At 35.4% G+C, this 12,399-nt stretch overlaps 1 pseudogene; it reads right to left on the bottom strand.

The window, feature by feature from the left end:
* Nucleotides 1-335: 335 nt before the first annotated feature.
* LOC120149156 lies at nt 336-9,464 on the bottom strand (annotated as a pseudogene).
* Between the last annotated feature and the right edge of the window lie 2,935 nt (nt 9,465-12,399).

The following is a 12,399-nucleotide window of genomic DNA, read 5'->3' as shown; positions in this document are numbered from 1 at the left end:
CAAAATTTTGTTTCGGATGTATAAATCTCAACTTTATATCTGCTTGCAGAAGAGGGCTGCAAACATGCACGACAAGAATATCATTACTATAACTTATACAAGAGAAAGAAACAGAAAGATAAATCCAGGATGAAAAGTTAAAACGAAAAAGAAAATCAGCATGAACAGCAAAGGAACAATATTAACTTTGCTACATTCACCACAACTGTCTCGAAGCCAATGACAGATAATTTGTACATACCTGTAATGTCATGCCGCAAAATCAAGCATGGACACTATGTCTCAGTACCTGTTACCAAGGAGATGGAGGAGAAGCTAACCAAATTGAGCTAATATATTTTCAATAGTCGTAACAATTGAATATGAATGGGGGTAGGGTCTTAGTTCACACTTTCTACTACAAAGAAAAGGACCCAAAACAGAGCGATAACTAACAAAGAATTTGGTGATTCGGGGGAAAAAACAAATGCCCCCACCCCCACACCGCCTTAACTAATATCAACCTAGATAACTTTACAATTTATGCCACCACCAGCAACCGGTGGATTTCTTACAAATAAATGTGGAACCAAAGACAAACCCATTACCAAAAAAATTAACCACAAAATGATTTTAAAATACAAAGCATTAGCCAATTTCTCCAAACACGACTGGAGGAGTAGCAAAGTTATGAGGAGGGTGGCGAAGCACTGCATGTTTGGTCTGACTTAAAAAGTTGCTCTCACATTATACAGCAGTTACACTTGGATTCTAGCTTTGGAGGGTTCATACTGTCCATCTTATTAGGAATATCAACATTGTGATTTGAAGGCTCATAGGCATTTTCATCATTTACAGTCTTGGTAGGCACGGATTTTACAGCAGTTTCTACCCGCCTCTGTCTGAATTTATGAGATTTCGAAGTCCATCTACCAACAGTTCGCCCACTTACGTCTTTCCTGTCAGATTTTAAAATACAAAGCATTAGCCATTTCTCCAAACACGACTGGAGGAGTAGCAAAGTTATGAGGAGGGTGGCGAAGCACTGCATGTTTGGTCTGACTTAAAAAGTTGCTCTCACATTATACAGCAGTTACACTTGGATTCTAGCTTTGGAGGGTTCATACTGTCCACTTATTAGGAATATCAACATTGTGATTTGAAGGCTCATAGGCATTTTCATCATTTACAGTCTTGGTAGGCACGGATTTTACAGCAGTTTCTACCCGCCTCTGTCTGAATTTATGAGATTTCGAAGTCCATCTACCAACAGTTCGCCCACTTACGTCTTTCCTGTCAGAAGTGGATTTCCCCAAGATCGTCACAATTGGCCTGGAACCTGCCAATGGCACTGAAGGTCCGGTTTCAATGGCAATGGTTGCAGCCTGTAGGCAAGATCATGGATAATGGAACTACAGAAAAGTATTGTGTCCGTTTCCTCCTCAATGTCAGGCTTCTGGCCTTACTTCCTCCACGACATTCTACCATGACAGTTGATTCTGTTAAAAAGCATAAAAGTTCCATCAAAGACTAAACAAAATCATTGCAACTCGTAGCAATAATCAGATAGTGTGCATCTTTGGGCTCTAGAGCTTTGCTTGGTTAGTGGTAAATGGGAGGGAGTGAAAATGGAAAGAAATGAAATTTGAAATATGTTTGGTAGGAAAGAAAAATGAGAGATGATCATTTTACATCCTCGTGTGTAAAAACAAATCTCCCAATTTGAAAAGAATATAGAGAAAATGTGTGAAAGAAGTAAGTTATTTTCAGAATTATGTAGCTTTTCAAAGCTTTATTTTCTTTCCTCTCATTTTCAACTCTACCAAGCAAAAAATGGTAAGAAATTACATTTTCTTTCAATTTTTCCATCTTTCCTACCAAGCACACCATTGGAAAAAAAGTATTTCCATCTTTCCACTTTTCTACCCCTTTAATCTTCCATCCTTCCGATTTTCTTTCCACTCTACCCAGCAAGCCTAAATTCGGAAAGGCATTGACATCAAGAAACAAAAATATATCTGATCCACAAACCGAGGAATATCATTTTTGACAGACATAGGTCAAATCATCTATTCTTACGTACGAAACAGAGTTAAAATAATTGTAACTAAAATTAGTTTGGCAGTGCAAATATTGGGGAAAAAATTAACAGGATGGCAAATGGAGTTCAGCATGATAACAGAACGGTATGCATGGGTATGATTCATTGCAAAGCAAGCATTAGTTTCCAATTTGAGTTAATGCACTCCTAAGCAGAAAACACTACAACAAAAAAATGTCATTCAGGTTATCTAATAAAGGATATGTCACATCATAGCAACAGCTGATAGCTTTTGGCACAATGATCTCTGTTATACCTCTTTCTCAACACCTAAGATCAATTGCACTTAAGGGTGTGTTTGGTTGAGGAATGTGAGATTCCCATGGGAATGGAATCCACATTCCCCCGTTGGTTGCCGGGAATGTCATTCCCGATAATCTTACATTACAAATAGTAGATTTTTTTAGGTATATTACTGGGAATGTCATTATCTTTTTTTTAAGTATTGTTGGATTACTGGTGTTTTGGACTAAAATGCCCTTAAATTTTTTTCTTTCAAAAATATCATTTTTCTGTTATTAATAATAAATTCTACGAAGTTATTACAATTTATCCTTAAACTATTTTAGATTTACAAAAAAAATCTATAATTAAAATTTTATATGAAGTTCAAGGGTAAAATAAATTTTACCCTTCATTAAATCTTTTTTTATATTTTCAATTTTGTAAAAAATTATATAAATTTTTATGATTTAAATTTTTTAAAGAAAATATATATATATATATATATAAATATTTTCCAACTTGTTAAAAAAACAAATATATAATAAACAATTTGGTCAAATATATATTCCAATAATCTTTTATTCCTTTAACCAACATGGTAATTACATTCCTGCTAAACCAACCAAACACAAACAACATTCCAGTAATCCTATTCCCTCGTAATCTTTTATTCCCACTGGTAATCTTACATTCCGTGAACCAACGCACCCTAATGATCTAATGTTGTGATTGTCAATACATGCCAGTACACAGTTTATATATTCAATATGCTTGTCTATCCCTTCCTTACCTTTTTGTGACAAGCAGTAAGGAGGAAGAAATACCAGACCTTTATGACCATGAATCCAAGATAAAAATAACTTAGAGAATAATGATAACATTCACTTAGAAAAAAAATATTGGTCATACTGCCATGTAAAGTAAATTCTCTGAACAACACGAATTGGTAACATATCTGTGGGGGTAATCTAAACTCAAGGGCAAACAACTCATACTCTTCTCTCTTATCCCTTATCTCTTATTGAAGCCATGAAAACTCATTCAAAACAAAAAGTCCATCCTCACATCTATTATCAGAGCAGTAATTGCCTTATCCACCAGCTTTCCCAGAATTGGTAGTGATTGGCTGCTATAAATTGGGGAATGAAAACCTTATGAAGGTTGTGACGAACTCAAACCATGTAACTGGACAGAATTGAAAATAGAATCACTGACAATTATATGCTTCCTGAGAGTACAACTTTATTAGAAAGGCCAAAATATTAAAGTAATATGGCAGTTTCTAAATATTATCATTGTAAGGGTTGAATGTTGAACAGCAGATTTGAATAGAGATGGCTTAAAAGAGCAAAAGAAACAGGATAAGGTCCAATTTGCCTTATCGGTGATCCATCATTAGCGGGATACCTGTTCGGTTTTAAAGAAGAAAGTTTCTCCTTCCTCCTCTTGGACTCCTCTCTCGGGTTTCTTTAAAGTTAATGTTGATGGAGCGGTTATCAGGGATAGGAGTGCTGGAGGTATTGGAGGCTTACTCCGTGATTCAGCCAGTAATTTGCTAGGATCCTTTTCAGATTCTATAAGGCCTGGTCCTCCTGTCTTGGCTGAACTGCTAGCAGTAAGAGCTGGATTGTAATTCTTCGTGGAGTTGGAGTGGGAATCAAAGGGGCTTTTGATTTTGGAAAGTGACTGTTCTAACACTTTCGATTGAATAAAAAATCGGGCTTCTTGCCCCGTTTCCTTTGAGCCTATTGTGAGGGAGGTTGTCTTTCAAGTGATGGAGCGAAATGTGATTCTACGGCAAATTCAGAGAAGTGTAAATTGGGAGGCATATAACTTAGCAAAGAAGGGATTGGTGTCTGGTTAGAGTTTTAGGGAGTTGGTGTGCAGTTCTGTTCTGGAGTCTATCCTGAGCAAGATTGTCTCGTGTTCTTAAGTTGTACTGGATTCTCTTTCTAATAATATTCGAGTTACTTTTTTCTTCCTTCCAATGTTAATGTTTGTTGACATACCGCTTTAGTATTCAACAAATACGAAGGGGGTTTTTAATGAGACATCCAATTCTTCTATCAAAAAAAAAAATGAGACGTCCAATTATTATTTTAAAAAAAAAGTCTAATTGCCAATCTACTTAAAGTGATATGTAAACTTGTCACCATCTCCGAAAATGCAGATTTAATAGTTAATACTTAATACTACTTTAATTTTATCGAAATCTGATCTATTGACTGACTAATTTGAATTGGGTACTGCAGAGGCTCATTACGGAACACCCTCCTAACCCAATTTGCTCCATTCACAAAGCCATGATTCGAACCCATGACCTTACTTAAGAGATCTAGTGCATCATCATACTAGACCAACTGGTTTAATTTTATCACAAACGATAAAAGATACTGTTCTACATGGAATATCCATTCATAATAACTTTTGCCCAATTTTTAGCCAACCTAAATGTACAACGTTAAAATTGCACCCAGCTAAAAGACGAGTGGTAAATTTGGTCACAGACCAGGTAGAATGACAAACTTGAACCTTTACCCAAAGAAAAAGAAAAAAGGGTCAATCATGATGGCTATTAATGAAGAATTAAAAGTATTTTTTAGTGTTTTATTTACGATCTTATAAAAAACTACAAGAAAACAACAATGGTTGAAGAAAGAAATCTAACTTTCAAAACTCAAAAGGACTACTATGGATAGTTCATGAAGTATTAAAACATCTGAATCATAAAATGTTTATCACAGATGATAATAGACATATCAAGAAACTTCTGAAGAATGGAAATAAAATTTCTCATGTTGAAGTGCAAATAGATGGAGAGACAAAATGAAATAACTGCATACCTGCGTGATCTGAGATATTATGCTCAACAGAAGCAGTAACATCCACATCTAAAGGTATAACATCTAAAAGATCCATGGATCTCTTCTTTTCCTTCTCAGAATTTGGAGACAAGCCATCAAGTTCTGAACTGCAGGAACTGTGACAGGAATTATCAATTTCAATTCTGAGATTGTAGTCAAAGAGCGGTGGCCAGCAGCCTCAACTGCATCTACATCAGGAGTATCATTTCGCATACCATGTTCTTCAAGTGTAGGATATAGAGTAGTGGCTAGTGCTTCAACACCTGAGGCTATCCTGGCACTACTTGGTAAGTTATCTCCATTTTCATTTGAAATACTATCGTCATTGGGAGAAATAGTGCCGCTGAATTGTCCTCTGATGGCCAGAGGTTGAAGTATCAGTTCTCGCCTACTTCCATTCCACTCAATACCATCAGATTTGGGAATGGCAACAACATCAGGAATGATGAATCTGCCTCTGAATTTTCTGAAGCTTTTGCTAGAGAAACAACAGCTATTTCCTCTGCTTCCTCAAATTTCAGACTACAAACAGAACCCTCAAAATTTTCATCATTCGTACTAGATGCAAGACTTAAAGCTTGGTAATTATTGCTTGAACTTTGAGACAAAGTAAAGCTTTGAGGCTTTGAATTCAAGTCATATCTGTAATCTCCAACTCAGATTTTCTACCATTCAATTGTACCCGTGTATCTGTTTGTCTACATGAGCCCAATTCGACAGAGGATGATGCAGATACACTTCCATGTCCAACAGAGCTTCTAAAACTGTTAGAACTGTCTCTTGCATAAGAAGATCTTCTGATGGAAGGGTAGAAAAGGTCCTACCTAGAACAACAGGCCCCTTGTTACTGCCTGACCTCTTTAACAGCACTGAATACTACAAATTCTGCGGTATTAACCTTCAAACCAGAATGTTCATCAGAGTAATTCAACTGCTGACCTTCAGTGTCCATCTCAGGTAGATAAAAGCAGTTGATTTAGCCATCTCTTGGTGATAACCAAGCATCCGCTACCTCCCTCTGCCAGAGAACCTCCAAGAGAATTTCTAGAGAGAAATTTTCACTTAGCTTGATATTTTTTTCATGATGAGAAATACAGGGATCAACTGCATTAGTAACTTGCAAAGGTGAACCAGACCATTCAGGAAAGGGTTTATCCTCTTCAGAAATTTCATAGACAACCCTAGGTAATTCTCTGCATCAGAAATGTCACCAGCAATCATATCCTGTTGCCTACTGCAATCTGTGCAAAGACTGATTTCTTCTTCAACCTGCTCAATAACATGATACCTGCAACCACATTTAGAACATAGTTTTGTATTCTCAAACTATCAACTTCTGAAAGGTCTCCCCTGTCACACAGAGCATCAGAATTGAACTCATTTCCACTTCAAGACCATGGTGACTTAACTCAAAGTGGCCTGGGTCACATTGCATTGCAGAGTCTCTATCAGCTCTTCATTAAGAATATACTCCTTTATATAGCTAGCATCCTGGTTTACTACATCCATCTTATCGAAGGCAAAAACCTCTTCTAGAACATTGGCATAAGGTCCCCTTCTGGATTCACTTGCCATGTCATCATATTGGTCGCTTCCTTCAGTATCAAACAAAGAACTTGTACCTTGATCAGAATTTACATTACCGCTGGTGGCAACAGATGAATTCTTTGACATCAAAGATGGATGTGCAGAACTTCCCTTCCCAACATAAAAAGTGTGCTTGGAACACTAGATAATAGAGGTCTGAACATATTTGGAGGACTCTTCCGATGATCCTGCATCAAATATTGATTACAATGAACTATAGGTCTGTGTGATGATCAAGCACATTTGATATGAATTAATTATGCACAAAAAGTCTAAATGAACAAGTAAATGCATCAGGGGAAACAGACACCGTGTGAATTCTTTCATAACTATCTTAAAATTCTTTTGTTTAGTAGTAAAGATATAGACCATGCAGACTGCATTGAAGTTCTAGAGTTATTTAGCACATCAAAAGAAAGCCAACAGCTCCAAAAGTTTACTTAAATATGAAATGTGATAAATAGAATGCACTAGTTCAATAAGTTCTAGAGTTCTGACTTTCTTTCCCCTTTCAGACATACTAGATTAAATTAAGCATTGAAGTCACTGCCAAAAACTTCATCTAGCAATTAATTCTGACCATGGCTCTCACACAATGCTTACCAACTAGTAGGATCACATCAAACCCATCAATTTAAACTATACCATCAAGTTTACCGCCTCTAGATATATGGAATTATCCGAACATGACACAGTAATTTGAGAATACTCTACCAGAGAAACAACACAGTCACACATGGCAACAAAAATGAAAAGATTTTACATTGATCTTCCGCATCTCTTTCCATTATCAAATAGTCAAAGTTTACAATGTCTTAGCAAAAATACTGGAATAAAACAATCATCTGTTGCAAGTCATTCAGAAAGGAACTAAATAAACTGTAGCAAATAAAGCAAGGTAGGTTCAGAACATTAGAGCACACAAGTTAACTACTAATATTTTAACACTTGTATCCCCAAACTGATGTAACAGATGCATATTAACCTAAAAAAGTAATAAATACCATTTGACGAAGAGCAGAGTCAAAGTAACATTTTGGAGCAGAACTGGTGAAAACCTCTAGCTGATTTCTTGTTAAAGGTGGTTGGCCCCTTATTAATTGTGTATGTGCCAAGCCTCCTTGAAACAGAAAGGGTAGATCCACTAAGAGGAATAGACTGTAGAGTGTCTACATCATCATCACCAGATGATGCTATAGACCCTTTACTGTACAAACTTAATTGGCTCCGATCATGACTATGAGATGAGCTGACACTTCTAGATGCAGTTGGCGACATTGATTTCCTGCCAAATCTTGCATCCATTCCATTTCTAGATGCAGGGGAGGAGCCTCTCACATATGATGATGGGTCGATCAGCCAGAGAAGTACGAAGATTAGGCGGTGCATCTGAGAAGACCGGGGTATTTGACTGCAAGGCCCTAATTTTTGGTGATGTAGAGTTTCCCCTACTGTCCTCATAGGAGATGTTCCCCTTCCCTCCGTGCTTGTCCTTTGAGGAGTAGGTGTTGAAGACCTTCGAGCAGGTGCTGAACTTTTACAAGGGGAAGGAGATGGTCTCCGAGTTGGAGTAGGTTGCCTTATTGGACTGGACTGAGGTGCTGAAGATGGCCTTCCTCTAGATTGGAGTGTGCTACTTCCAGACCGAGGTGAAGGACTTACACGATTTGGACTTGGACTGCCTCTACTGCTTCTGTAACTCTTGTCCATCTGCATATTGTTCATAGAGGATAAGGGTGAAGATTTAGAAAGAATAAGATCAGACTTTCAAGATAAAACTATAATGAATGTTGAATTATTTCATTAATACACATATTTTCATTCCATACAAGTGATATGGCAACATACTGTGGATGATCTTGATATGGAAATGGGTTGAGTCTGAGGTCTACCCCTGCGAGCAATTAGCTGGAAGTGGCTCATCATCCAACGAAGGAAAAAGGGGTGTCAGGAGGAGTTAATAACCTTCAAATCACCAAGAATGACAATTTGTGAGGGCCAAGAAACTTCAAAGTACTAAAACAGCTCAATAGCATGCAATAAATGGAAAAAATTATCAAAGAACAATAATTTCTTGCTAGGCCATTGGCAATGACTTTATTCTAACATACACCAAACATGAACACGCCAACTAACATGAAGAGGAAATTATGACCTACCACTCATAGTCATTTTTCTCTTCATCTGCAACAAGGAGTTCACTAGTCACCCTCGAACAGGAACAGATATTCCAAGCTTGAAATCTGAAAAATATTTCAGTTTTGTAGCTGCAAACAATAATTCAAAACCAAAGAAAACAAACAATGACGTTAGTTTGCAGACACTAGTCTATATTCCTTAATTCACGGGAAAATAGGCCAATACAAGTGAAATCAAAAGGCAAAACAGAAAATTACAAAATGAGTCTTCCGCGTCATCCAAGGACTTAAGCAAGAAATCCTCCCTTCCTTTGGACTGCATATCATTGAACAAAGCAAGGTCGTCATCTTTTCTTGTACACTCAACCCGCCCTCCAAACTACGCCATCTTTTTGTGGGTTTCCCCTCTCAGCTCCTTCCCTGGAGAGTGTCAACGCTGGAGAATGAGGCATCTCTGCTGTCCTAGTCTATCCTACTGAAACAATCACAGCAATCCCCCCAACAATCTAGTAATTAACCAGCAATCTTGTCCCATAATTTACTCCAAACTTGCCCCTTCCCGTGTTTCATCCAAGTAATAAATGCAATCAACTTCAAAATAACTCAAAACAAGGGTGCAATGCCTGTGTCTCGAAACAGAATGCCTGATACAAAATCTTTATAAACTGTCAAATTTTAGAGAATAACTGTGATGACCGTATACTCCAAAAAGGGAGCTTCAGCAACAGTAACTGAACAATAACCACCGAATTGAGATGAAAAATAGCCACCAAACTGAGATGCTCGTAGTGAAATGCAAGTTCCAAACCCTAGATTTCCATCAAAAATTAACTGCAAAATACCTACATTGACCAAAACCCCAAGTCAAAAGTCAATTTTCAGCCACCAGTAACCTCCAAGCAGAATCCTTCCAGCGCCAAACAAAATTAGTGACGAAATCAATTCACCTGTAGACAAAGTTTTATCCGTGTCATTTGAAAATTATTTCAGCAATGGGGCGCTCTAGATTTCGGTTTTGGTTGGGCCACCGTCCCAAATTTGTTATTACCATATGTTACTTTTATCATTTTATTTCTTTTCATATTAGGAAACTCAAACTTATAAATCAGACATTTAAAAATATAACAGGAAAATTCCAGAAAAAAAAATAGAAACGAGTAGAATTTTTAAATAAAAGGTAAGTGTGAAACTTGAATGTGAGATCTGAGAATAGGCTGAAATTTAATAACAGAATTTTTTTTAGAGGGGTTTTTGAAGCTAAGAAATAGGGTCCGAAAACTTAGGGTCCCATAAATTAAGGTTAGGATAAGACCAAATAATTTGACCTGCTTGGCAGAATCGATCATAATGAGTTTATGATAAACCCTTGATTTAAACAAAGCAAAGAATTGAAAAGATCAGCATCAACAAACCCAGAAAGGTCACAATTCTTCAACAAATCACAAGAAAAACTATAATTTCTCATGTTTCATTTCTTTCTTCAAAAAAAAATCAACAGAAAAATGAGCAGGATATAAACAGATACCCATCAGCAATGAAAAAATCAAACATTTGCTGGCAGTGGGTTAAGCTTTTTTTACGGATTTCAAGGATTCTCAAGTTCGGCTTGTTGTTTCCAAAATCAAAACGGTTAATACCTTGAGGGGGACCGTAAGGTTGTTCGTCTTAAATCCGGTGACCATCTAACGGCAGAATGTGGCGGTTTAATTGTTAGTAACCGCAGGTCTCGGGCTTAGATTTAGAGCTTTCAGTGTTGATTTCGAGAAAAGTAAGCTGATTTCGGGGGTTTAGAAATACAAAACTGAGTATTTTGTCAAAATTGGGAAGTTACTAGGTTAATGGACAACCTAGAGAAACTGAGGGTAATTAGATTCTATTTTTCTGGTTCTGAAGGAACAAATGAAATTTGTAGTAAAATAAAATAAAAATAAAATTTAAGTTATAAGATGCTCGTGTCGGGTTGCGCAGGGTCCGCGAAAGCACCGATTCGTCCACCCGACCCGATCGCTGCATTCTTCTTTCTTTTTATATCATATGAAAATTTCAAACTGTACACCTTTTTCCGATGAGGTGTAACTTTTTTTCTAAGTATTTGTTTAATTTTTTCGAGGTTACCATTTCAAAATATGATATATAACGTGTTTATAATTTTTTTTAAAAAAATAGAAATATAAAATTATTATTATTATTTAAATAGAAAAAAATTAGCCAATCAAATGTTGTCATGTTAAATTTATCTGTAATTAGTGTAATAATTGAAGAGATTTAATTGATTATACTTTTTAAAATAAATATCCAATTCAACTGTGACGAAATTGATAATTCACGTAAATTAAGTACAATTAAATTAAATTAAAAAAACATTATGCATTATTTTGTTTGTAATCCTACCTTATAACAATATTATTAATCATATACTTTCTATTGATTTGGGACTACTAATAAAATAATATGAACTCACAACTAAGACAAAATAAATGCATAGATGTTTTTTTTAATTTAATTTAATTTAATTGTACTTAATCTTAAAAATTGAAGTGACCATCCAACGTAATTGGTAGAGTACAAGGCTCTTAACCTTGGGGTCGTGGGATCGAGTCCCACAAAGAACATTTCATAATTTGAAGGTCTCTTACGGAAGCTGCTCTTAACTTGGCGTTGGAGGCAACTTACTATCTTACCTCCCCCTTACCCTATTACATATGGGAATAAGGGTCATCTAATTTATTACAATTTCAAAATTGTATCCAAAAATTCGTATATCAAATTCATTTTTATAATGTAATCTGTATGTAATTATTTGGTTTGGTTACTAATGATAACTATCATTTTCCTTTTTAAGTTATTGTATTCTTTTATAAGTTATACAGCAAAATTTCAGTTAATTTGTTATATAATTTTATAATAGTTATATAATGCCGTTGTTTTAATTTAATACTATACATTTTTTAATAGTTTAGAGTGGTTATAAGAAAATATCTACTTCGAATTTTTTTTATCATTGACAACATATACATACGCGTACACACGACTACTTGAACATATAGATAATAACACTCATTTCAACCACCGATGCTTTTTGATGGGTTTTAATCAAATAGGACGAATACTATCACAATATTACATAACTATCAATATTTAATTTATTGACCAATTAATTCAAATTGAATGTTATCAAAATTTATTACAAAAGTAATATTTCAATTTAATTTTTTTTATTATTTATAATGTCGGAATTTAAATTTTTAATCTAACCTAAAGAATTTAACACCTCATCCAACTGCCCTCGTAGTTTTTTATTTTTTTTATTCCTGTTTAGATTCTACTTACATGTTTAAATATTTTTTAATCATTTAATAATTTGAAATGAATGTTAATAGTACATGTTTAAATATTTTTAATCACTTAATAAAAATAATAACAATTTTTAATCACTGTAATTGCTTATTATAGACGCGTATTTTCATCTGGGGTTTTTATAGCATAGTATACATAATAAATATAG

The sequence above is a fragment of the Hibiscus syriacus genome, unplaced genomic scaffold, assembly GCF_006381635.1.
Source record: "Hibiscus syriacus cultivar Baekdansim isolate YM2019G1 unplaced genomic scaffold, ASM638163v2 tig00110989_pilon, whole genome shotgun sequence".
Classification (NCBI taxonomy): domain Eukaryota; kingdom Viridiplantae; phylum Streptophyta; class Magnoliopsida; order Malvales; family Malvaceae; genus Hibiscus; species Hibiscus syriacus.
This window is presented reverse-complemented; position numbering and strand designations above follow the sequence as displayed.